The 27319-nt window shown below is 40.6% G+C and overlaps 1 protein-coding gene and 1 long non-coding RNA gene across 5 annotated transcripts in view; one reads left to right on the forward strand and one right to left on the reverse strand.

The window, feature by feature from the left end:
* LOC119009647 (RNA binding protein fox-1 homolog 3-like) overlaps positions 1-27319 on the forward strand; it is a 504213-nt gene that overhangs the window by 6479 nt on the left and 470415 nt on the right. The gene's annotated exons all lie outside the window — the stretch shown is intronic.
* On the reverse strand, positions 3172-4621 carry LOC119009661. The gene is made up of 3 exons (XR_005071784.1): positions 4572-4621; positions 4162-4230; positions 3172-3400 (listed from the first exon to the last, which is right to left on the reverse strand). It is a non-coding gene; the product is annotated as an uncharacterized LOC119009661 (long non-coding RNA).

The raw sequence follows: 27319 nt of genomic DNA on the forward strand, positions 1-27319 counted from the left end.
CCAGACCTGAAGAATTGAGTGTATACTCCATCAAACTGATAACCCAGGCAAAATGAACTGAACTTACACTGCATTTTACTCATTCCAAACTATATCTGAAGGTCTTTAAAACAACCATAGAAGTCTCCTTAAGAGAGTTAAAAAACAGCCTATGGCAATACACAATCCTGTACACTTTCTATCTGCCCTTCACTTTAAAGCACTCTTTGTACTCTGTTGACAAAGTATAGAGGAATGTCTCCCTTGCTGTTAATGATTCTGGGATGGATTAAGTCAGGTTGCGCTTATTCTTCTCACCCCATACACACCAAATGCTACCTGCCATGGCAAAGATGACAGTCATGACACGACTTTCATCATGTTGGTGGCCTTTCTAGTGTGTTGATCTGCGTGTGCCAGCCCTTGCTTCTGATTGGTGCTTCTGTTTCCTGCCTGGTCTTCCTCTCCCTATCCATCCGCCTGCCTCGGTCAGCCTGCCCTTCTGCGCTGTGATTGGGTTGCCCTTTTCCGAGTCACCTGCCCCAATCCTGCTCCAGCTCGTCACCATCACACCTGTTAAAAATCAGCAGCCGAGAGTCACTCGAGGGCACTGTGGTTTGGTATGAGCAGTTAGCCCCTTTGGCTCCCTGCTTATCGGTGCCTAAGGCTTGTGTTCTGTAGATTGACTGTCCCATATTTTGAGCAGTCCTTTTGTTTTGTGTTTGACTCATGTTGCCCTGAGCCAGTATTTAACTGTTGTGATACATTTGGTCTTGATACATCGGACTTCAGTTTGGTTTTTGTATTTTTATTTGGGAATAGCATCCTCCTACCTTAGTTTCATCCTGTTTGATTCATATTCAAATTTACCTTCCTCATTAAAACCCAATTTCATTTTTGTAAAACCAACTCCATCTGGTTCCTTATGTTATTTCCCCTTTCCCCAACAAGCTGGGGTCCTAACAATCTATTTTGGCGCTTCGGCTCAAAATATCACCTCAGAATGTAATGTCATACTTGATTATTTTCAGTCGTCATTTTGATGTAAAGTTTAACCATAGCACCAAGTAATATATCGTAAACTGACGTGCACAGCAGTTGTCAGGGTGGTGTTTTATTCCTTACAATAAATTTGCTCCTTCAAAATAAGCTGTATATTTGTCTTTTTAAGGAGAAGGACAACAACAATAAACTTTAAGGCAGATACAGTTTTTCATCTGTTTATCTGATAGATAAACAGATAAAGTTTATGATTACAGCCTATTTTAAGAACAATGACTTGCCTAAAACATCTGTATACAGATACTGTACTTGACATATCAAAAATGTAAAATAAGAAATCAAAGTGTATCAGCAGGCGACTCCTTTGCTCTTTGCCATACCAACCTGTAATACTACGGCAGAATAACATAATGCCTTGAATTCAGCTTGGCTTTTGGTTTTGGTGTGCTACTCTAAGATGTTCAGTGGTCGCATCTGGCCACACCGATTGACATTTCTGGAGTGGCCACCGTTGTGAGCTCAGAAACTGTCAGCTGTGATGGGAATGAGCTGAACAGAGGAGAGATCCAGCTGTTTTCAAAACAGTCCAGGATGAAACACTGCATCTTTCTGTTGTATTAATAAAGGTTTTAAAAGTTAAGTGTGGTGTGTTTCCAGTGAGGAAAGTGGCTATACACAAAAACCTGGCCATGACTAATCCTGCTTGTACATTTCGGAAAAAGACTGCAACTGTGTATGTTGTTCATATTCATGGGATCCTAAAACCGTGCTGGTCAGTGTAACCTTTTCCAAACTGAACTCTGACATCGACTTATTAGTGCACTGCAGACACACACACACACACACACACACACACACACACACACACACACACACACACACACACACACACACACGCATGTTATTGTATCTCAAGCCTAGTAGGGACTTCTGTAAACAGCCCCAGTCCAGACCTCATTAACGGAAACTGCATTCACAACATTTGGTGCTTGTGCAATAAGTTGTAAACACATTAAAAATTAAATCACACCTACAGGCTTTGGAGCCGCATATGCATTTTAATTCACAGGATTCCAAACTTCTTTTCCCAAGCACTGTCCTCTCGATTAAGAGCCCTGAACCAATGTTTGAATATTTTTAATTAATGCAGCTGATACCAGTGTGGACGGTTACTAGGCTATGTTGTTGGAAATCAGTTTGACTCAACACCAAACAGCTCAACAGTGTCACATTCAAAATAGGTTAGGTTATCTTCATGCAGATGGATAAACATAATCATAGATTTTGGTCACCATCTGCTGTGCATACGACAGTGCTCCCATTCATTTTTTTTTCTCATTTTGATCCTTTACGATGCTTGTTTTTTCAACAGTTTTATATCCCATATGAGACATTGCCAAGGAACTGCAGATCTCATGCAACACTGTGTACTACTACCTTCAAAGAGTACCACAAACTGGCTCAAGCCATAATAGAAAGACAAGTGGGAGGCCCTGGTGCACAACTGAGTGAAAGGACAAGCGCATCTGAGGCTCTGGTCTGAGAAACTGATACCCCACAGGTTCTCACCTGGCAGCTTCATTAAATGGTACCAGCAGAACAACAGTCTCAACGTCAGCCATTAAGAGGCGCCTCCAGGATGCTGGCCTTAAAGGCTGAGTGAAAAGAAAAAGCTACAACTGAGACTGGTCGATAAAATGAAAAGATTAAGATGGGTAAAAACACACATTGGAAAGAGGCAGACAGGAAAAACCTGTGTTATGGACAAACAAATCTAATCATGTGAAGCCCAAGACAACAATGGACTGGTCCAAGCACGTGTTTTTAGAGAGATAATTCATGGCTGAAAATAATCCACTACCAATCCAATATTTCCTCCAGAATATACGGATTTTTTAAAGATATTACTTTTTGTATTATTAACTACATATTTGTGAAGACTTTTTTGGAAAAAAGGCCTTCCAGAATCCCTAAAAATTAATTTCATAATAGATTAATCTGCAACCCCTTAATGTTTGCAATCTATAGTTTGTGCACCATCATAATTCAACAGTTTACTTATGTGTTCTCTAAAATAACCATGAATATTTCTTCACTTCCTCAACAAGTCTAAACCCTAACATACTTCAAGAATGACCACACCATGCTGTAATTTTGGGTCTGTCAGAGAGTCATAGAGGCCAGTGTAGCTTTGATCATCTTCTGTCTTTTATTATTAATACCGTAGCTTGTACAAAAAGAGAAAAAGTATTTTCCTGATCTTCAATTATCTGGAAATGCCCTGTACATGTATTGTAGATAGGGTAACATCTTCAGAAGGAATCAGTGGGCTCAGGTCTGAGTGCCAGGGACCGAGTAGTAAAGTCAGAATATTGAGAGAAAGATTACCACATTTCTGGGGCTGGTCTCTTTATGAGATCTGTTGGCAGTAAAAAACAAAACAAAACAAACAAAAACATTTAAAATAATAGCTTGATAAAACCAGCAACAATCAAGACTAAATCAAATATCATGTCAAGGCCATGTAATGGAGTTTTAGGTCTAAAATGAGTAAGTTCCACAAGGCAACCTTTTGTCAGAGATAAAGCTGAACTCATTGTTGCTTGCTATAAGCTTGCAGCTAATGTACAGTAGGGTATTCTGGCTGTTTTGGGAAAATAAGCCCATCATCAAACTCACACGAGTAACATGAGTAAACACAAACGATCACACGATCAAACTCACTCAGGATAAATTTGCTTCTCTTTCTTGTATCTTGTAAGCCTTAGCTAGCTTGGTAGGTCGCAGCTAGGGTGGCTCATTTAAATAACTAAGCTCACTTTAGATCCACCCACACTTTGCCTCTTTACCCATTTTTAATTAGCCAGGAGTTAGACTGAGTCTGGTGTTGCCAAGATTACAACGTGCAGTGTCACTCACTTTGAGCTTCATTTATAGGTATTAGAAATCTATGGGTGACATCAGGGTGGCTTTGTCCACAAGATTTTCAGTCAATAATCAGTTCTTATTGCAAAATTTTATAAAATGTGTTGCACAGTATAGAAAATGGGCAAGACATTAATTAGAAATGTAAAAAAATAATACATTATAAATACTAAATAACACAAATTACATACAAAATGGTTATTAATATTAACAGCCCCTGTTTGAATGGACTAGTCAGACATAATCATTCATCACCTGATTATTGGTAGATTACATTTTGAAACATATCTATTGCTCTCACACAGTAGCTTCATTCAAGGACATCTGAAACCAAGGAACACAAAAACAGAATAAAACGGATCATTATCTGTGTCATTGTATGAATATTTGTGGTTATGAAAACTAAGTACTGTCAACACTGTTTTAAATGACTGGAGATACTGACTCAAGTATATGTATTAACATTAAATTGTCAGGTTGGGGTAAAAGGGATGTCTATGGAAGGGAATGGTGGACCCAAACGCAGTAAACTCGGGAGGCAAAGATAAGGGAACAAACAAAAGGCGAGCTTTATTAAAAAGCTGAATACAAAAACAAAAGGCAGACAAAAAAGGGCAAAGGCAAAGTTCAAATCAAACATGGAAAACTCAAAACCAAAAACATACCAAACGGGACAGGAGCATGGAGCATGGAGCATGGAGCATGGAGCATGGAGCATGGAGCAGCAAACTACAAACACAAGACAGAATACAGCAAACAGAATACACAAGACAGAATCCAATGACCAGACAAAGAGTGAGGGGAAACACAGAGACTAAATACACAGACACTAATGACATGACGAGGCACAGGTGAGGAGAGAGGAGGAAGGAAGCCAGGTGAGATAATGAGGGGGAGGAGCACAGAGGAACAGACCAGGAGGGAACAAGACAACAGACAGAGGGAGCCAGAGGGGAGAACACAGGAGAAACTTAAAGGACACATGAGGGCATGGAAAAATCAAGACATGAGACACAAGACATGGAAAAACAAAACACAGAACACAAGACAAAAAAAGACATGAATCAAACCCCAAAAACCAGAAATGAGAAACAAGGAACAACACAAACAGGAGTCATGACATAAATAAAATGAATTAAATGATAAATAACAAACTAACTTTTTTGTGAAACTTGAGTCAGTTTTGTGTGGATATTCTGATCATTTCTGGTATTCATGCGAGGTCATATAATATTTCTTAAATCTCATTTCTTAAGGCATAAATAATTTTATTTTTGCATATAAATAAGCTTTTCTGTTCCCAGAAGTTGTTTGTCATGCTTAAGGGTTCCAGATTGAGTGGCCATCGCAACGTACAATTTGCAAAGCTCTTATTTGTATCATACAGGTTATGTGACATACCACCACACATCTTATTGGCTTGATTCATAAACATGAGCAGTGCTTTACAGGCAAAAATATACACAGTATTTTGTTTTGATGTCATGGCATCTTGACCTTGTACAGCAAGCTGACCCGTCTCAGTGTCTTCATCTGGTGTTTGTTCTGGTACATTACCTTCACTCTCAAATCGCAAGTTTGTTTGAATTACAAAGTTGCTGAGTTTGGCTGAAGTGGCCACATCAGGATGCAGAGTTTTTGCTGCCCCTCCCCCTTTAAAATCTTCCATCTGGTTCTGTTTTTATGTCTTACTCACGTCACACAACTTGCATGGCACAAATTTCACCGCCATGCACCGCTCACTAAAGTGCGTATTTTGGGGTGCTGTGGTCGACTAGAGTCAAGGATCAAATGTAATTACATCGTTAATGAGGTAACCACTTGTAACCTCCTGGGTTTCTCTGAGTGCAGCCTGCATGATCTCTTTGTGTTGACTAACCCGGTCACTGGACAGCCCCTTGTAGGCACTCCGGGACTGAAGAGAGGGGTATTTATCTGTCCTTGAGGGAAGTCTCAGAAAGGTTCTTCAAGAAACCCCTCTTTGAAGTTGTGGTAAAAAACAAAACAAAACAACAACAACAACAACAAAAAAAACAAAACAGTTAGTTGAATTTATTATTGTACTGTCCTTGCAGCACTTATGTCCAGCTAACATCCAAATGTCCTCCAATTAACACACAAGGTTTGACTTTTCTTGGTTTTACTGAAGACTTATTTCTACATTTGCTTTGACTGTGAAAGCTGAAACTTTACAACGATAATGTTAAGGCCTACTGAGTGTTGGACCCCAAAGCATAGACAGACAGGCATGTGGGTGCAAAAAATGTTTATTCTTACAAAAACTCCACAAGAGATGGAACAAAAGGTGTCCGGCAAGGCAAACTTCAGAATAACAGAATATAGTGGTGAAACAACACATACTACTCAAATGATTTCCATGGCAGAAGCATGACAACGAAGCCTCCGACTGCCTGAGCTCAACTGAAGCATGTGTTGCAATGTGCATGCCTGCATCCACCCATGACCAGTAGATGGCATTATTATTATTATTATTATTATTATTATTATTATTATTAATGATATTATTATTATTATTATTATTATTATTATTATTATTATTATTATTATTATTATTATTAATGATAATATTATTATTGCCACTACTACTATTCATATTATTGTAATTATTATTGACATTTCATTGATTTAACCACAATTTAATGGTATTATACATCAGTACAAATCACAAATCAAGTAAGTAAATAAAATATACAGTACTGTAAAAAGAGTCATTCCTTTGTAAACATCTGGAATAACAGTATTACAATTAGCATTAGCTGTACTAGCAATATAACTATAATTTGCATAAATATGTAGGTCACAAAAATACACAATGTCTTAGACATCACATGAGAGTAAATGATTCAGAATCATATATTTCATTAAAGACAAATCAACACATGCTTCTGGTGCTAGCCCAATTGTGGCAGTTCAGTTCACTGAACCAGTTCAGTGTACCTTCAACAAGTTGATGCGACAGAAGAAGACATGACAACAAGTACCATGTGATGTAACCGTCGGCAGGGTGAACTGCATCCTGGTCTCTGTGCAACTCTCTTATGTTTTATCTATCTCTCTGACTCACCCTTCTCCTCTCGTCTTCTAATTCTCTCACAACAAATCACACACCTCCACACACACACACACGCACACCCGCAAGCACGCCCGCACATTTGATGTTGATACTGCACACAGCTTAGTCAGCTCTCTCTTGGGCACCAGGGTGTTTCAAACTGGATCTTGGCTGGCAGACTGAGACATGTGGAGGAAACATACACACAGACACACACTTAAACTTGCTCAGCCTGCGGTGCACAGATGGACACATGGACAGATCTTCAATGACCAGCAGTCTCCAAGGGCAAGCTGATGGCCCATTCACAGCCATGTACACACACACACACACACACACACACACACACAGCCCCAAACATAGACACAGTCACACACTTACTCAAGCTCACCAAGTGGGTTGTTTAGGGTCATGGTGTGTGTGTGTGTGTGTGTGTGTGTGTGTGTGTGTGTGTGGGGGGGGGGGGGGGGGACCTTTACAGATGGACTTGCAGTGCCATTAGGAGACATGAGGGGACATGGCATCATTAATAATACAGCCAACAACCTGCTCAGAGGGCCTGGGTTCAACATTAACAAGCTGCCAGCCTGGCATACACACACATAGTCACACACAGACACACACACTGACTCACCACACATTCCCAGCGTCACTTTAGCTGACACAACTCCACATGGGATTTTTTTTGTCCTTTTTTCAAATGGCTTACTTTAGACTACACTCTGCCACACGAGCACACGCACACACACACACATCATCGTCATCATCACACCCCTGCAGGCAGCAGATGGTGTGGTGGGCGTCAGGTACAGTAGCAGCCTCCTGACACCCGAAACAGCTGTTACCATTACAGCATGCTAATTGCCATCAATCAAGACAGCACCTCAGTGCATTCAGACAGGGTTTATATCATTGTGTGTGCTGTGTGGGTATGTGTGTAAGAATGTAACACAGAAATTGAAAAGGCAAAGGCTTTTTTCCCCTCAATAGCTAAACCCCAATTGATGCCCGCTCCCCGCATAATGAAGACTACAAGAACAGAGACAACAAAATCCATATCATTGCCTTTCTTCTTGGACTCCTAAGTGTCTGTGCATGTGTATGTGTGTGTGCATGTGTGTGTTTGTGTATATTTGTGGCCAGTCTTCAGTTATTTATTAAAGTGTGGGGGTTGAGGTGTTGTGTTAGTGCACTGCTGTGGGGTACAAATAAGTATTTTCCAGCAAGCAGCTGCACATAGAGATTCGTGCAGCCTGAGGGGGATCGATGGTCAGAAACAAGCCTGTCGATGCAGGTCAGACTCTACATGGACTTATTGATACTGTTGCAAACCAGCAAAAATCTGGTTCGATACTCCCTCATGGTTCAGAGGCTGTTGCACAGGAGCCACGCAACAAAGCGATGTTCATTTTTCCAGATGGCATGTTATGTGAGGATATCGACGGAATCAAATCTGAACCTTGAATTCAAGGAAAATGCAATGGATTGGTGTTATCTGTTGTCAGCTGTTTAGGTTAGTTTTTCATGGTGAACCCAATGACCTTGAAGCAATAAAAGTAAATAAGATAATGTGAAGACTGTTTACAGATGTGTTTTCACTTCCAAACAAGTGCAGACTTCTGACTGGCATTTTTAGATTTTACAGTTTGCTTGCTATTTTTGGCTTCAGGGAATTTCCAGCTCCTCACATAGTATGTTATTTACCTTTGAACATTTGGGCATTCAAGAAAAAGAAAACAATAAACAAAGTAATTATTAATGACACAAATTGTGTAGACATCTTCTCACCAATGTGGTAAATGACTATTTTATTCTATGAATGGCTGATTTATATGGATGTAAAGAGGACCACTTTCAACAACCATCATTACTGTGGTCCAATGGGACATTTTGCTGGCTAATCCATGTTTGTCATGTTAATGACAAACATGGATTTTTTTTTTAGTTATGTTAGCATAGCTGGAACTGTGAAGAAGAAGAAGCAATAAAATCACCCCCCTTAGGATATCTGAATATGTGGAGCATCAGCATTTGGGTTCGATTTTAGTCTCAAGGTGTCTAGAAATCATATACCTACCGGTTTCTGCCTTGGGCAAAAGAACACAGACATTGGGCAGAGGAAGACCAACAAATATGAGTTTGAGTTATATGGATTACATTGAAGAACATTTGTGAGACAATGAAGATATTAAAGATGACAGCTGATGACTTTTCTGGGCCCATTTTAATTGGGCTTGTTTGATACACCCATCAGACCCAGCCACGAACACTACAATTTAAAAGTCTAAGGAACTCAGCATTGATCTAAACATCATACCTACTGTCAAGCATGGTGCTGGTAATATTATGCTGTAAGGATGTTTTGCTGCCAGAGGATCTGGTTCGCTAAAAAAAGTAAATGGATTAATGAAGACTGAGGATTACCTAGAATCATTAGCCAGAAGATAGGATTTCAGGTGCAGTTAGGTCTCCCAACAGGACAGCGATCACGAACACACATCGAAAGTGGTAAAGGAATGACTAAATCAGGCTGCAGTTGAGGTTTTGGAATGGCCTTCCCTCACCTGAACCCCAGTGAGAACATGTGGAATGTGCTGAAGAAATAAATCCCCGCCAGGAAGCTGAAGCATTTGAGGTAAATGCACTGTAGTGTGAGTGGTTTGGGTACCAGATGCCTTGCCATGATGTAATAACGACTGAGTAGATCCGACATCAGCGCATAAACTCAATCACTCAGTCAAGTGGACTGTTTTCTTACTTGCTGCAGCATCCTCTTCCTTTTTCTCTCTCTTCTCCATGGACCATCTTTCCTCCATGGACCTCTTCACATTGCTAGTTGCCAGTCCTGATCTCTCTATGTCCTGGTTGAGGATTCCACCTGACAGAATCAATACTCTAATTTTCCTCCTTGGCCCACAGTAGATAACTCTGTCTAGTCTGTCTGCTCTGCCCATCTCTGCTCAGAGCCCAGCTCACTGTCCGTCATCCTGAGGACAGGCCAAGTTTCTTCTTCCCACCTAAATGACATCCCTACATGAAAAATAGCTTGGCGGAATACATGATTGCATGGCTTCATGGCTGTTATGATAAAGTGTGACTCACACATTTGGAATGGGTGATATGGCATGAATATAAAATGTTGATATTCTCTTTCAGCTACCTTAATCTTGTTTTCATCCAACTTGCCTGAAAGATTATGTTAAAATAGACCTATACTAACACACTGATTAATATTTAATTTAAGCCCTAATTTAAGAATGGTTTCTATTGCTGGGAATTTGTCGCCTAAAGCCAGCACTAATACTCCCATTAGTACAACAACTTCTAGTACTCCTTGTCACTACTAGTACTTCCAGTCCTAGCACATTACACTGTTTCTGTTACAGTAAGAGCTACGACAATAAGTCCTATCGACAACAAGTCCTCATACCTAAACAGAACGTGGGTCTGGGGTTAATACTTCATGCAAGTTGACATACTTTACTATTATTAGAGCTTTTGACCTCTCTTTGTAGTGTGTCCTTTTAATTGTTCTGTGAGGAGCTTTGTCCTTGGTCAAACTTCGCTGGTTTGAATCAGCACTTCTGTGCTCGGCCAGAGTCAGGTACATGCAGTACAATACAGTAGATACTGAGCTGACAGACAGTACCATACTGTGCTATGTGGTTTTCCATATTGGATTTCCAAATACTGTTTTCAGAGTGAGTTACTTTTAGGCTATTCGACTGAATATGTGCTGCCGAACAGTAACACTTTTATCTCTTGGCCTTTGTCAGATGACATCACACAGTCACATGATGCCTTCCTGCGCTCCCTTGCTGAATGTTTTAACGCTGAGCTCTGCTGTCCGCTGAAGGGGATTTCAATGTAAGACACGGCACGGCCACTGCAGTGTACACAAGTGTAAATCGCTGAGTCGCTGGGCTCCCTTGGCTGCTGATGTTCCTGTTTGTCATTTACCCAGAGGCTTTTGTTTGCCTCGCCCGTTTACCCAGCAAACCCAATCCAAAGTATCAGGCTCACACTTCAAAGAGAACTCTCTCCTTTTCACCATGTCTCATCTAGTGTCATTTGCATATTTCAGTTTCCTTCATGGATTGACTCACCCATCATCACTCCATTTCTTCATTAGTAGCTAGTATCTAGTAGTGACATAGGCTGAATGTTCACAACATACTATGATAGTCATTAAACAAACCCACACTTTTACTTTCGAAATACAAAATAAAACAATCTTCCTTTTACTAATACAGAGTTAGATTCATAAGCACACCTTGAAACTCACCATAGCTTGATTCATTATTCTTTGGGTTCCAACAACTTCAGTAGGTCTGGTTGAGCAGTGACTCATCACTGAAATTAGTATATGTTAGCAAGTTATCATGGAAACTGACATCATCAAGTCAGTTTACTGGCGTATCTTTCTCTACTTTTGCCACTGTTTCCCCAATTGATATTTCAAAAGCAAAGCCAATTTAAATCTACTGAGTGTTGCTCACTGGGTGCCTATTTTGATAAAGCTTCAGCGATTTTCATTCCATAGTGCACAACCATTGAGGTTACTGCAAGGTCTACAGCAGGCAAAACCGGTGCTTTGCATTTTGAATCGGCAGCAGCTACTCTGCCCCTTCTCCTCACTACATCTGATCCTGATAACAACCTCGACAGAGGCTTTGCTACTGAGAGATGCCACCTAATGAAATCTCATGGGGCCCAAAAAGAGCTGTTTGAAGTTATAAATAGAGTAAAGGGAACTGAGACACCAGTAAAATAACTTACCCTTTTTGGTGGGTGCCATAGATACAAGAGTAAGTGTTTTTTGGCAGATTTTTGAGTGGAACCATCACCAGCTAGTATTCATTACATATTACTGTTCCTGCCTGCTACATGACAGCCACCTTTGTCCCTTGATTTTTAGCTTAGCATTCAATATAATCGTCTTACATGACACTTAGAACTCTGGGTTGAATCCTCTCCCACACCTGGATACTGGACATCCTCACAAACAGACTCCACTAGACAGTCTAAAACTCCAAAATGGAACAACACAAGAAGTCATATGGACCAAAATAAGGCCATCACCTTGTAAATGTATCATTTTCAGAACTTCAGTACATGGACATACTTACCCAGGAATTCCACTGGTTGCATGTACATTGTGGAACAGCTCCACTCGATTTTGCTCCATGCTCTATTGTCCATCAACCCCCACCTGCTGTGTTTTGAGTGCAACACCACTAGTAAGCTGGAGTTGCAAATAGCGGAGTTCCCGCGATAATTACATTATCAGGTGCAACCGCAGTTGTACATATGTGTTTTAAACACAGACAGAAAAAAAGGATGGTGTTCCCAACCGAAGGATTAGAAGAAGTGCTTGGACTTGTTTCTTTTGAGATTTTTATGCTTTATTCAGAAAATTCAGCAGCTGTTTTGTCATGGTGTGTGACCTCCTGTCTGCTCTGTGCTGAATTTGGCTGAACTGATGCACCATGCTCCAGCATATAGCAGATTATAGCAATTGAAGCCTTGTGTATCTGCTCCGGAGGGGTCCAGACTGCACGAGCACTGTAGGGCTGCAAGATGATTTGGGTTGGTTTTCTCAGAAGGATTACACATAAACTAGAGAACGTTTCCACAAAACTTGGATGGAGGATGTCTATCGGCCCAGACTAGACCCCATTAACACCTACAGATCTGGATAAAGGGATAGATCCAGGTTGTTTTTTGAGCAAAACAGCATTTTTTCCAACAGTTTTATTGATTTAAAAAAAAATAAAAATAAAAAAAAATAGGTGTATATCAGTGGCTGCTATTAATGTGCGAGTACAATATGATGTAGATCCTAGATCTGGTGATCTTGAATTATGGTAAAGCAGTTAAAGGTGGTCTAAAATTCAGAATGACTAGGGCAATGCCCTTTCAAACATGACATACAACTAAAGAGATTGTCTGGTAATGTTAGGGATTCACAGCTCAGCGCTCAGTCAGATCAAACATGTTTGTATTTGTGGTTTAAATCTGGCTGATTACATCCTTATTTTCCAAGCTGGACCACATCAACCAATAAGAAAATCATCCAGTGGTAAACATTTTAGTCCATGAGGCAAATTTTAGCCAGTGTACTAGTGTTGACAGAAACCTAAATCTAATGTCCAGCTTTTGCTATTGTGTCTCCCTACTCATCAAAACTTGTTCAACCCTCTACACTTGTTTTTTCCTCACTGTTGTATTATTACAGCAAATTGTTGTACTGAGTGACATTTTAGTAACAAGCATCCAGCCCTGTTTATTTTAGAGAGGGAGGGAACAAGTTGAGGAAAATTAGCCCATTCAAACCAAAGCCAGTGTGCCTTCTGCTTTATTTATTTTACCCTCTGACTTTCCCCCATTCTTCCCTTTGCAAATCCACACCCGCGTCTCAGTCAGAGAGCAGATTGACTTTGAGAGGGCGATAAAGCTCGGAGGGCCTGGTGAGCGTCTCGGTGGAGAGTTGAGGACACTGATTAGCTCCTCTTCTGTTGTTGTGGGTCTCTTCAGTGGGGCCCTGCTCATTCTGAGAGGGTTCTCTATAACAGCAGCGTGCAACCACTAACGCCAGCAGCCTCATTTAAGGAACACACTCCAGCAGGGCTTCATGTGCCAGTGTGCTGCTTTTCTACAGCTGCCAGACTATTTGGTTTGTCCCTGTGCCTTTGTCTCTGTGTGTGTTTGTTAATGTGTGTGTGCATGTTTGTGTATGTGTGTTGACTATATTATTAATGATGCCATGTCCCCTCATGCCCCCCCCCCCCACAAAAACACACACCATGACCCTAAACAATCCACTTGGTGAGCTCAAGTAAGTGTGTGACTGTGTCTATGTTTGGGACTGTGTGTGTGTGTGTGTGTGTGTGTGTGTGTGTGTGTGTGTGTTTGTGTGTGTGTGTGAGTATCTACTGGGGCTGATTCTCCAAATAGCCATCTGTAACCAGAGGGAATCTCCTCTCAGGCCCAGGTTACAAACAACCAACCTTATCTCTAGATTATGTCCAACAGGATTCAACAGAGCCCCGGTGGGACACACTACAACTGTATGTGCTCTAGAGGTAAGATCGGGCCTAAAAAATCCAGCCCGACCCGACCCAGGCCCGCAGGCATTAAAGCCAGACCCAGCCTGAGCCCGACCAATTAACTTGATTTGCAGGCCTGAGCCCGAAGCAAACCCGAAATTTCAAGATTACGTTCACGAAATGTCCGCAAAGCCGTGCGCAAAGCGTGCTCTTGCTCTGCGCCTCCTGTTTAGTAGTAGTTATATAGCAATTACCTTACAGCGCCGCCTTCTCTGTTTTATCCAAATTATTTATTTACAACAAGTATTCCTTAGTTTAGTGTCCACACATCGTTTTAGTATACATTTTTATAAACATATATTTATTTAAAAAAAAGTCAGCGAGAGAGAAGCCCGAGCCCGACCCGACCCGAACGTAATGATTGACATTTTAGGCCCGACCCGACCCGAATTTCGGGCCGGGTCGGGCTCGGGCTCGGGCTCGGGCTCGGGCTAAAGTTCTTACCTCTAATGTGCTCATAAGTGACGTGTCATTGTGTAAGCCTCAGTGTATGTACATCTGTGTGTATACCATGTATTTTTATTTGTTTGCTTAAAATATATGGGTTGGGGTTGGGGGGGGACACAGAAGTCCAAGACTGTCAGAATGTATGTCATTGTGTGTTTGTGCTGTGTGCTAAATGTACAGCCTGCAGATTATGTCTGACAGGAAGAAGTAGGATGTGTTAGTCCCAGCTAATTTCGCCTCAACCAGCTTGACATTTTCGCACTATTTGATAAGGGTAGAATAGGTTGGTGGCCGGGCTGACAATCTTTTAATTACTGGCTACAGATACCACCATTCATTTCTGTTAATTAATGAGCATGTGAGCCCAGAGGAAAAGAGTGGGGGTGAGGAGAGGTGTCAACACCCCATGGGACATTGGCGAGGAGATACTATTCATCACCATTAGACACAGACACCGTTTGTGTCTGTCTTTCTCTCCTGCACACACAGCACTAATATGTGTGGTCAGTTATGGCCTTTTGTTGGGACAGTTTCATTGCTTGATCTGGTGAGTCTGGTCTACAGATATTCATTTTGAATATTATCTGATGTTTTGCTGTTTATTTGAGTAGTGTTTGGGCTGTGTTTGGGTCATATAAACATGTTTTTTTACACGTTGTAGCCCAGCTTCTGCTGATTAATTTGATATAAAATATGCCTATATTCTTTCATAATTAGTCCAGTAGTGGCTCTGTGGTTGTTCAGCATGTCTTAAGGGTTAGGGTTAGGGGTTAGGGTTAAAAAACCCAAGGTCCCCCAATTGGGGTTTAAAGGGTTAATTACCCAACAGACCTGATTTGAATGACAGCGAAGACCCAAAACACAGAAGTTGTGAGCCAGAAAATGAAAGAGGCAAACTGAAAGATGCACTTCAGTTTCCTAGAGCAAAGAGGTTTTGCACATTTGGTGATGAATCTGATTGTTATATATAAATGATCCTTTTAAAACCCTGTAATACATTGCTAATAAGAGCATTGATTAAATTTGCTCTTAGCAACCACAAGAATGCAGTTTTCATTTTAATTAATAGTTCATGCCTTATTAATTACTGATGCAGTCGGAAATTCTATACTTTATGTCTAAGTCAACGCGAAGGAATTTGCTTCAGTACAGGTCTTACACACAGACAAAAACAGACAGTTAACACATTTTTACCATGCTTGTGCTGTTTCACCTTCAACTCATGAATCTGTCTTGCTAGAGGAGGGCCTGGGAGAGGGAGCTGTACTTTTGACATATATGGAGGTAGCAGAGGTTTGACATAGACAGTTATCTTAGGTGCTGTGTGTGTATGTTTGAAAAAGGTTTCACATTGAATGTTTGGAGATTGTGCTATCCTCTGTATGAACATGGATGGCTATGGGTATACAAATGTGAAGAATTACATATAAAATAATGGCAACTTTATTCCGAAGCACAGAATGAACCTTGGTTTTTACCTACATTTCTAAGGCACAGCGGTGTAGACGACAGCACAATGTGATATTTTGTGTTGTTTACTTGCAGGAGCTGTATAAATCCATGTTGTCAGCAGGTCTGTGTCCCATTTCTCTGACTGCCTAAGACTTGCAGGAGAATTAGACTTTTCTATTCATATGAGATATTCTTCTTACTCTAGTTTGAAACCATGCATTTCCTTGCTTTCCTAGAAAACCAGTCAGTCCATTCCTTCCACTACAATCACTTTGCCCATCCATCACAGGCTGCAGTAGGAGCTGCCAGTTACTGCTTGTATTCTGTCTGTATGTCCCAGCTAATGTGTGTTACATAGTGCAGTGCCAGGCTATGATGAAGTAGGAACTAACTTTAGACAAAGACTAACTGTATGGACCCCTTTCAGCTTGACACTAACATGCATTTTGTAATTGAGTCTAGATGTGATGCTACATTTACTGCTGAAATTAAAGCCTCTGCACTCTACCCTCATTGCTGGTGATGTATAAAAGGCCTCACCCTCTAGAAATCAAAGCTGTTTAAAGTGGAAACTGCTCTCTTGGACATGTGTTTCTGTGACCAGGAGATGTGACGACATGGTGTCACTCCCAGCTCGTTGGTTGGTTGGTTCAGCTTGGTCAGTAGCCTTAAGCTCCCGACTACAGTATGAAATTCTATATACCCCTCTATCTGCAGTTTTGCACATGAAGGGCTCCACGGTCAAGTTGACAACACTACTTATGTCCAGTTAGACTTTCAGAATAAAGCTTGGTCAAAAAGTGTTAACATATTTTGACAAATTATGACTGTGGGATTTTACTCACAAAGGTTTTATTTTATTCCAATTACAGTAACAAGTGTTGTTGCTGCTGACTTAAATTTTGAGTTATCTTCATTTGATTCACTCATGTCTCTACTACTGCATCGGTGTATGTGTGTGTGTGTGTGTGTGTGTGTGTGTGTGTGTGTGTGTGTGTGTGCATGAAGGAGCTCAGCTTATCAATACTACAGTACATAGTGATTAAACCCCAGGGGTCATTTAATACCATGTTAAGGTGCCCATCGCTACCAGAGGGGTACTTATAGTGTCAAACTTAGAAGCCACAGACCCGACCTTCAGAGCATTCCTACAGCATGTGATAATCATGCAGAATGTGGATTGATGCAGGTGAAAAGTTGGCTTACTTTAGATAAGACACATTGGTTTTCCTCTTCTCTCCTCTCACCTTCATCAGGCCTCTTAACATCGCTCTCTCTTCCACTCCCCACCCCATCAGACAATACGCCAAGGTGTGAAGATTAATCAGATGTGATGATTAAATTGATGCTCATCATTACTGGCCTCTGAGGCAAAGAAACGCGTGCGCGCGCGCGCGCACACACACACACACACACACACACACACACACACACACACACACACACACACCACTGTCATCACCTTTTTACAGTATGGCTATTGAACTGTAAAGTCACATGTGAATGTTTTGCCATAAATTTACAAGTTTACATAAGACAGCAAGACTATAATCCACAACATAATTATACTATTAGGGACAAGTTGTTCATCATCATAATTATAATGCCAGCATTTATTTCCCTGTTTTAAATAGTTAGCCATGGTGTTAATGCAGTGGCTGTTATCTGCTGTTGGTTAGTGGATCCCTGATTCATTTACATGCACATAGTGAAGTGAGTGAGTATGCGTTCTGGAGAGCTCCACACATGTGAAGGATCTGTTAAGAAACGAGGGCAGTCTCTGAGGATTCACGTGTGGCTATAAAAAAGCAAGAGAAAGATTAAAAAAAGAGCAAGACGTGATGTGAAAACACGTGGTCTCGAGCAGCTATACTGTTGACAAAACTGTGTGTTTGTATTTGCACGTGTGTGTTTGCGTGTGCGGGTTTGTTTCAGGAAGGTGTGGACATATCAGTCTGTTTGGTGCTCATAAATGTGTGCACAACTTGTTTTCGCGGTGTTTTAGTCTATCCAGTGTACACAGTCAGTTTGCTGTACATAATCACTGTGTATGGACAACAAAAGAGAGAACGGGAGCTTACGTCGCACATATCAGTCCATTTGGTGTGCATACATAACTTGTGTACTGTCCTTGGTGTGTGTATATGTGTGTGTCTATGTGTGTTTGTATGACAGAGAGAGAGCAGGCTGATCAGGATTCAGCTCGGGGCTCCCTGTCACTGCCACTGATTTATCTGCTGTTTTCTAAACATGACAGGAGGAAACAAATTAATGTGAAGATTAAAATTCAGTGCTGGACTTACTCTCTCTCTCTCTCTTCCACTCACTCACTCACTCACTCATTCAGGCACACCCTTAATAAGTATTTAAGCACACGTATGAATGCACACACAAGGACAAACACATACACTTCCAAAGAAACACATTCTGCCCCTTGCATGGACGGTATTACTTTTTTAATCCGATTCATTCTAGAGATTCCTACAAAATTGGGTGCTGGGCAAAGTGTACATGTCTAAAAAGTTAGATTCTGACTATGTGCACATCATGTAACACACATCGTACTGAACCAAAGTGTTTTTGGGGGCTATAGTCTTAAAGCTTTCCTCTGTCAGGAAAGAACGTGTCTCCTTTTCCAATTTTAGGAATATTCTGGTATCTATACTTGACATAGAATTGCATAATTACCTTCATCAAGGAGGTTATGCTTTTGCCCTTGTCTGTTGGTTGTGTGGTTGGTTGGCAGGATTACAGAAAAACTACGGAACATATTTAAATGAAACTTGATGGAGGATGGGTCTCACCTAGAATTGACCACCTGAGTACGCATATTAGTCTTTCTGTCTTTTCTTCAAGAGCACCTTCTTTTTTCTGGAGTCTGATAACTTGACAGTCCTCGAGCACATCACCACCTCTTCTACACTAGACCGCAATAACCTATGGTGTGGATCGGGATCGAGGGACAGATTCAGGAATTGTTCATGTCTTTAACGTTGTGAGAACCTCACAATTTCTCAGGGAATAAGACATGGACCAAGTCAGTACAATTAGATGTGAAAAAATTCTGATCCAAAACTCAAAAGGGCTGATGACAGTCGAGACACAGGTGGACATAGAAAAAGGGAGGGGAAAAAAAGCAAAGAAAGACACGTGAGTGTAAGATTTCCAAACTGGAAATAGAAGCCCAGAATCATGGCATAATATGACATGGTATTTTTTGTCAATCACTAATAATACTAATAGGGATTGAAACCTGCGACAAACACCAATGTGCAGCTGTGATAATGGATATTTAGCAAGTTGCCAACAGTTTCAACGTATCTTTCGTGGTTTTAGAAGCATCTTCAAATGGATATGACAAATTTTGTATTGTAAATGGACACTTCATTCAACCATTCACACACAAACACATTGATAAACTGGAGGCACAGACTGCCATTCAAGGTGCCAGGCTGGTCATGAGGAGCACGCTGTGGTTAGGTCTCCTGCTGAAGGATACTTCAACATGCAGCCAGGGGAGCCGCGGAATCAAACCAACTACTCACTTTACCTCCTGAGCCACAGACACCCTTTTTATATGCAAATATCGTAAATCTTAGACCCAAGAGATCGGCTTAGAATATGGTTAAGTGGCTATGGGTGGTGTCAAATTTAGAGTGTTCCTGAGCTATCAGCTGTGATGTTGGATTAGTCTTGATTCAATTACACAGGACTGTTAGGACTCGGTGGAGATATGTGTCGTAAATCGACTTCAGTTTTCTTGATTGTTCAAACATCAAAAAAGTCACCAGGAGTTCTCAAGTGTGAGTGCAGTAGAACTTTATTTGATGGCAAACAAAGCTCAAGATCAGAAGAAAAGACAAAATCTGTGAAAAAAAACAAAAAAACATTCTGACCTGAGGTTCAAAGCATAGAGCATCCTCTTTTAAACACAACAAACTGGGGTTGGGCGATACTGCAAATGTTAGTATCGATCCAATACCAAGTAATTACAGGGCCAGTATTGCTGATATGGATACTGACACTTTTTACTTGAAAATTCCTGATCATTGAATGATTTTGTACTTTTGCCTTTAATTAGCTGATCATGATTATGATAATAATTAAACACAGGACAACGATTTTAGCCAAATACGGACATAATATTTAACATTATTAAATCTATAACCTGTACTCTGCATGTAGCCTAAATAGGAATACTAATGTTCCTTCGACAGATATGCAAATGGGTTATTAAATTCTGCTATATTCATACTTCAGAGTGAACCTGAGTGAGCGGAGTAAGAGAGGTGGAGAGGAGCGCTGCACATAAGGACTGCGAGAGGCGCTGCGATCACACAAACTCTGTGAAGAAATGCAAGTGATTTGCTGAACTTAGAGAAGAGAAACTACTATAAATATATCAATCTCATCGCGCTAATATCGATCCGATACCAATACTTCCCTTGGTATCAATATTATCGATATTTGGATCGTTCCGCCCACCCCTACAAAAAACTGGGAGTGTCTCCCCAGGTTTCATAGCCTCAACCAATCCCTAATATTCTTTATTTCTGCTGACACTGCTATTTTTCTGTGGAAATTCACAGTTCTTCCTTCTGCACGTACACTTCCTTCTGCCTTACGTGACTCCAGTATCTTCGCCTCTGTAGAGAACCGCATGTACACCTGTAGCTCTTCACCTCGCTTTGTTTTTTTTCAAACAGATGCTTTTCTTCTATCTATATCACTAGCTCTTAGAAACTCTGGCCTTCAGGCTTTTTGATAACTCAGTCTCCTTGTTGATACATGCCATTATATCTGATCACTCTTGACTTTTTAAAGAACATTAAGTGTTGTATATTTGGCTCACACTTCACATCATCACACTACAGTAGCTTTACCAGTAGATGCACATTTTAATCAGCTATTGCAGAGAAGTATGTTTCAGCATCTCCTTCACACTTGATTACCCTTCATTTCTTACTTCTTATTATTACTGTTATAAAAATATTATTAGTCACTATCTATTTACTCTGGTTATTGTATACTACACATGCACTCTACTGAGGGCATTTTCTTTTTTTTTTTTTTTCCTTTTTTTTTGTTTTGTTTTGTACAGCAATGAGGAGCTTATTCCATCATTGTGGCTTCAGGATATGTAATGATTCTGTTCTTGATAGCGCCCTGTTGTGGGGGAGTGGCAAGCAAATTGGCAATAGCAGAGTGTATGGAAGGGCGGGTTTGTATGGTTTGACAGTGTTCTGATGGTAGAATGGGCCTAAGCCATTTGCAAACCCTGAGTAAATGTGGCAACCCCTTTTTCTTCCAACTGCCTTTTTTCCTGAACCTCCTGACGCTGTTTTTCCCTCCTGAGTTCTGTTCCTTCAGTTTTTTTTGATACTCTCTGTCCTCTGTCCATGTGTTAGGGAGAGCCTGGAAAGGTGGGAAAAGATCTCTTTTGCAGTGATTACTTTACTATTATTCTTATTTTATTCAAATAAGTCACATTTGAATGTGCAAGAGAAATGGAACAATGCTATTTGAGCCATTTTGAGGCTTCAGCGCTCTGTCTTCATGGCTCTGCAGAGTGGGGCTGGGCTCACATTATTCCTCTCTCGTGATCTCAAGGGGAAGCAGACGGAAACAGAATGGAGGGAGTGGTGCAGCAACTTGCTGTAGAAACAACAATAAAAAGAGTGAGAAAAAAGCAGGAGTTTAGAGTCTGGATGACTGGAGGGACTCGGTCAACAGGTTGGTTGGCAGCACTGCCAGCTGCTCCAGGATGCCTCTCTCATTGATTGTTGTGGGCAGAATACCAAAGTAAGTACCCATATTTATTTCGGAAGTATCAAACACTTTGATATTACTGCACCCTGATGAGTCTGCTGGCAGGTGAGAAGGCTTAGGACTGTTCTTTAAACTCCTCACAATACCAGATAATTTGGGATGCACAGCAGGTTTTGAATTGGCACTGCACAAAGAGTTTCATAAAAGTGGATTCGCTGCTGACCAGTGCTTGTTAGCAACTGAACTAACTTTAAGACCCAGTCGCTGTTATTTTGAGTTCATTTGAGAATTTACACAGAGCGAGCGACTTCCGTTCAAACCTGTCGTTATTGATGATCAAAAGCCATTTTCAGTCAAACTAAAGAAAAAACTCCCGATCAAATGATGCACTCTTACCATTTAAAACTTGACCCGCTTAGGATGAATCAAGGGATGATACCGAGGAGGAGAGAAGATGGAGGGATAGATGAAGGCAGATGATGATCTCTCATACAGCTGAGAACAGATGGAGCAGAAAAGGACAGACACCAGGGAGGGAGGGATCAAAAGCAACTGAACTGTCTGACTGGCAGGCCTGATACGAGAGGAGAAGGGCTGCAGCAGGAGAAAGAGAGTGAGTGAGGTAACAAGTAGGATGAACAGAGGATGGAGGAGAAGGAACAAACAGCTTGTTTTGCAGTGACAGGTACATGAAGGTCAGGCCTTAGCAGGTGTTTAACCATAATGGTGTCACTGATAGCACATAATGAGAAACACACACACACACACACACACACACACACACACACACACACACACACACACACACACACACACACAGCTAAGGACCAGAGAGACTCATCCACAGGGTCATGCTCTCTCTGTCTTGCTCCCTCATGTTCTTTTCAATATTCTTGCTATCAAATCAGATTGAAATCAACTAATTTAATCTGACTCAACATGTTAAAGTGCCAACCCATAATAGAGGACACACTACAGAGCTGATTAGTAAGGGTTTCAGCATCTCTCTGCACTTGATGTTGCTCTTTCAAATGGTTTATGTGTAATTTTTGACTTGGCTGATACACCACAAGCAGTGCCGGCCCTGAGAAATTTGGTAATTTAGGCAAGATCTCATCTGGCGCCCCCTTGCATCACAGTCAATTTCATGTATTCAAGATTTTATTTCTTTTAAGTCAAAAAACTGAAGAAACTGAAGAAAAAGCCTGAAGAAAGAAACAAGTGATAAAAATACAATATAAATGAGGCACTGTGCAAACAGATTATCTCAAAGCCTCGGAGTGGCATCTCTCACTTACACACTGTCAACCGCTTTGCAAAACGACTTCCAACTCCTTCCATGTTGCCATGTGGGTACTGTGCCCCTTGGCTATCCTCATGAACCTTCAGCAAGTGGCTTGCACCTTTTTAGTCCTTTAGTCCTTCCTTTTTATGTCTGTATTCTTTTGGAGAAAACATTTAGCAGCAGAAGCAGTGCAAGCTATCTTTTCTGTTCAGCATTTATTCATTCAACTTTATTGTCATTGGAGTACAATTTAGTCTAACCAGAGCGCAAGTGCAGTGTATATATATATTTTGCCTATGAATGAGTATGAGTATTAACAGAAATACACTTTAACTGCACTTTAACACTGATGTAAACTTTAACAAACATAAACTGTGACACAATAAACCAAAGGCTTACAACGACCCTGTTACAAAGGGGATGGAAAACTAATAGCATTTTAACTGACATACAAGCAGGAAAGACACCTGTAAACTAACACTTGAACAGGCCTAACGTTAACATTCTAAATGTCCCTGATGAATTTAAGGTGGAGTAACATTAACACACGTCAACTCAGCTATTTGTTGATTATTAAACAATGCTGCTATCTTCCGAAATAAGCTAGCAAGCTAACACTCTGCTCCAACAACGGTAACTACGATGCATTAAACAATTTCCTTTCGCTTCATCACATTGACATTACTGTACCTGTATCTTTTCACGTCTTCTTCTTCTTTTCCTTCACTGGGCACTGCATAGCTTCAGTGTTTGGCAAATTGTAATTCCGCCACAGTATCATTAAATCTCTCTCCTGCTCTTGAGGTCGTGGTCTAGTCAGATTCAGGCAGCTCGCCTCTCGACCCGCCCCCCCTCACAGGGGACAGGTACAGTGTGAAGAGCCAGAACCCAGAAAAAAGGCCTCTCCGTTACTTAATAGTCTTGGATATGATGATATGTTGCTGTGGGCTTATATAATATGTCAAAATAATAGTAGTAATGGCACTGGTAAAAAATATATTTTTCAACATTTTTCATATTTTTTTTCTTCCCCCGTTTTCAACGTCCCTCCCCTCCTTCTGTCTGAAATTGTCAGAACTACCTACTTAGATATGTAAATATACACTATATAAATACAGTACTGTATTATAGCTTCAAAAGTAAAACCACCTGCTGTATTTTGTGCAGGTTCCCCTTTTTGTCGCTGAAACAGCTCTTACACATCGAGGCAGAGCAACGAAAACAGGCTGTCCTGTGGTGTCTGGCATTAGGACATTGGTATTGGATCCTCTGGGTTCAGTGGGTTAGGGGGTGGGGCCACCATGGATCGAACTTGTTCCTGCAAATTCCACAGATGCTTGTCAGATTGGGATCTGAGGAATCTGGGATCTATCACATCAACACCCTGGGCTCACTGTCATGTTCCTTGGACCATTCGTGCCAAGTTTTGTGGTGTGTTTTTGTGGGACATAGTGCTACTCAGGGGCACTGCCACTGGACAGGGACATTGCCAGGAGGTTGTTTATGTGGGTCTTAATTTACAAGATACCACTCTGTTATGTAGTATGTTATGTATTCACTATTTCTAATGAGTCTGTACTCCTGGAGACCAGCCAATGACTGGTCTTGTATTCTTGGAGTATCAAGATATTCAAGGAAACCTTTATGAGAAACAAATTGTTGCAGATATTCTAATATAGGGAAGTACTGAAATGTCCTGTTTCTCTGGGCATCTAGAATTACTCAACTGGCTCTAAAACACCAAAATGTAAGGTATAGTACTGTGTACGATTGGCAAGAGGGCCATCCTTCGCAATAGCTATGCCTAACAGATTACATTTGCATACAACAATGGAAAGCTCATCAACTAGTGACTCTTGAGTTTCTAGTTTATGACTTTGGAATACATGAGGCTAAGATTCTGTACTGTACTGTATATGTAGTGATGTTCAGAAAGAACCTCATCAATTACTGCCTTTGGAATATGAACAACATTTTCCAACTTCAATAAAATGCAACATGTGCTGACAACACGAGTCTTTTAATGAATGTTGGCTGTGTTTCCTATTTTTGTGTGTATTGAATGTACTGTAAACGTTCACTTTAAATGTGCATCCTAAAAACACTCATGAAACAGTTTCATCATGCCTGAGATGTCCATTTATATGTGGAAAAAAGGCTCTCTGCATTGCCAGCTCTCTGCAGGAGCACACATGACACTGAAATGTCAAGCCTATTGGCTTTGGAGTTTGCTGTTTACTGTGTGTTTTTTTATGTGTGGTTTAAAAGCTTATTCCATGTATTAAATGTACAAGGGCGATCTATGTATGGACATGGATACCGAAAACTTCCCCTAAAAAGACCATGTGTTTGCCTGAAATGTTGTAACAACAAATATCGACTAGATAGTTCCAACCTGCATACTTTGCACTGTCACATCCATCCTGAAAATAGAACTGACACAGAGTTTGCCTGTGATCAGAATGGATTTCCTATGGTATATTTCCCTGCTTATACTTATATACTTCTATTTAGATACCATTTTTCTATGCAGGTCATTCATTATGTAGTATTTTATTGTGTTATTTACTGAAGGATCAGAACATTTTCTCTAGCACTGCCCTCTATCGCGGTAAACAGACACTTATAACTTAGTTAGGCTAGTACACCCACAGCTTAACTGCACCTGTGTGTAAATGACTGGACAATTAGCATTTGGACTGGACATTAAACATACTTTACCCAGCTAGCTCCTTTGAACAAGTCTGTGTAACATTTTTAATTGAGCCCATGTGTCAACAGAGGAAAGGGAGAACTGTGTTTTTACAGCCCATGCGTGTCCAACATGGCGCACAGCAGGTTATTGTTGGCGCATTTCACCACAAGCAAGTGGCAGGCAGTCCAAAACCTCCTTTTTAGTAAACTCTGTTTACACAAACAATGTTCTCAATGCTCATGTTCATGTGTAGAGACCCTGGTGGTACTACGAGCAAAGTTTCATGTTGCGTCGAGCCTTCTTAGTGTTTTAAAAATAACTATTTTGATGCTAGTGTACCAGCGCCCCCACACTCCATTGAAAATTAGCTTGCCCAAAAACGAAACTACGGTAAATCCTGAAAGTGCCTCTTTCCTTGTAATCATGCTTTTACACGAAGGTTTGACTCATATTCAATCGCAAATAAAGCCTCTGTTGCTTTTTGGCGAGAGTTTCGGCTTTTGCACATGTTTCAGTCGGGAAATTATGTAAAGCATGTTATTAGACAGCTACATTCTAGTCGTGGCAACACAACAAACCTTGAGTGACTCAGGTTAAACCACAACACAGAATACGAGGCATTTATGATGAGGCAGACAGAAGAGGAGAGCACAGTGTCAGGTGCTGCTGCTAGGGCAAGACAGACTCTGTCAGAGTCCTTTGGTGCTACGGGAACTATCCAGGTACAGAGGAAGAACATGTGGAGCTTCAAGTGGCACTAAGCACTGTTGCTGTTGGAGTTGTTCCAATTGATAAATATGGTTATGAGATAAGTAACAAAATAAATACATGCAAAAAAAAAAGCTGCATGGGTTCAGCTTGGAGTAATACTATGTGTGTCACTGAGATAATCTCACACAGGCAAAAAAGCCTAGATTTATTCAGGTAAGGTTTCCTAAAGTACTGATTTTTTAAAGTAGATTACCTAGACTAGGTATCATTGAACTATACAGAGCAATTGTGATAAAACAGCCATGGCTAACTTAGAAAAATATATACTAGAAAAGATGTATAAAAAATAACATTTTATCTATAAAGTATATCTATTATTAATTACAATCAGTCTAATTTGCTTTAACTGTTAAATGAATATTTTAAAATCTAGGTATTGACAAACTTTTGCAATTATTGTGGCATTTATTTATTTAATTAAATATTTTACTCGCAATTTCAATTTGAGTCACCCTGCTAAAACAGCAAGTGTTTGTATCCCCTTATTGTGGGCTATTTGGAGAGACATACGTAGTTGAATCTAAATAAGATGAAGCATTCAGTGCAGAGTGGCCCCATCATTTGTTTTGCCTTGTGATTTTAAAATAATTAAATAAATTACTCTGATGTCTTGTATTCTTTATGAAGCTATGATTTGAAATGCACTACTGTTTTTAGATTTACCAGACACATTAGGTGTATTTGCATAAAATATCTGTATCGGATTGGTATCGGCAGTACCAGCCTGAATTTTATTCAGTATCGGATCGGAAAGGAAATCGGTGGTATCGAACATCACTAAGGGACAGGCACAGAGAAGGAGCGCATAATCT

The sequence above is a fragment of the Acanthopagrus latus genome, chromosome 20, assembly GCF_904848185.1.
Source record: "Acanthopagrus latus isolate v.2019 chromosome 20, fAcaLat1.1, whole genome shotgun sequence".
NCBI classification, from domain to species: domain Eukaryota; kingdom Metazoa; phylum Chordata; class Actinopteri; order Spariformes; family Sparidae; genus Acanthopagrus; species Acanthopagrus latus.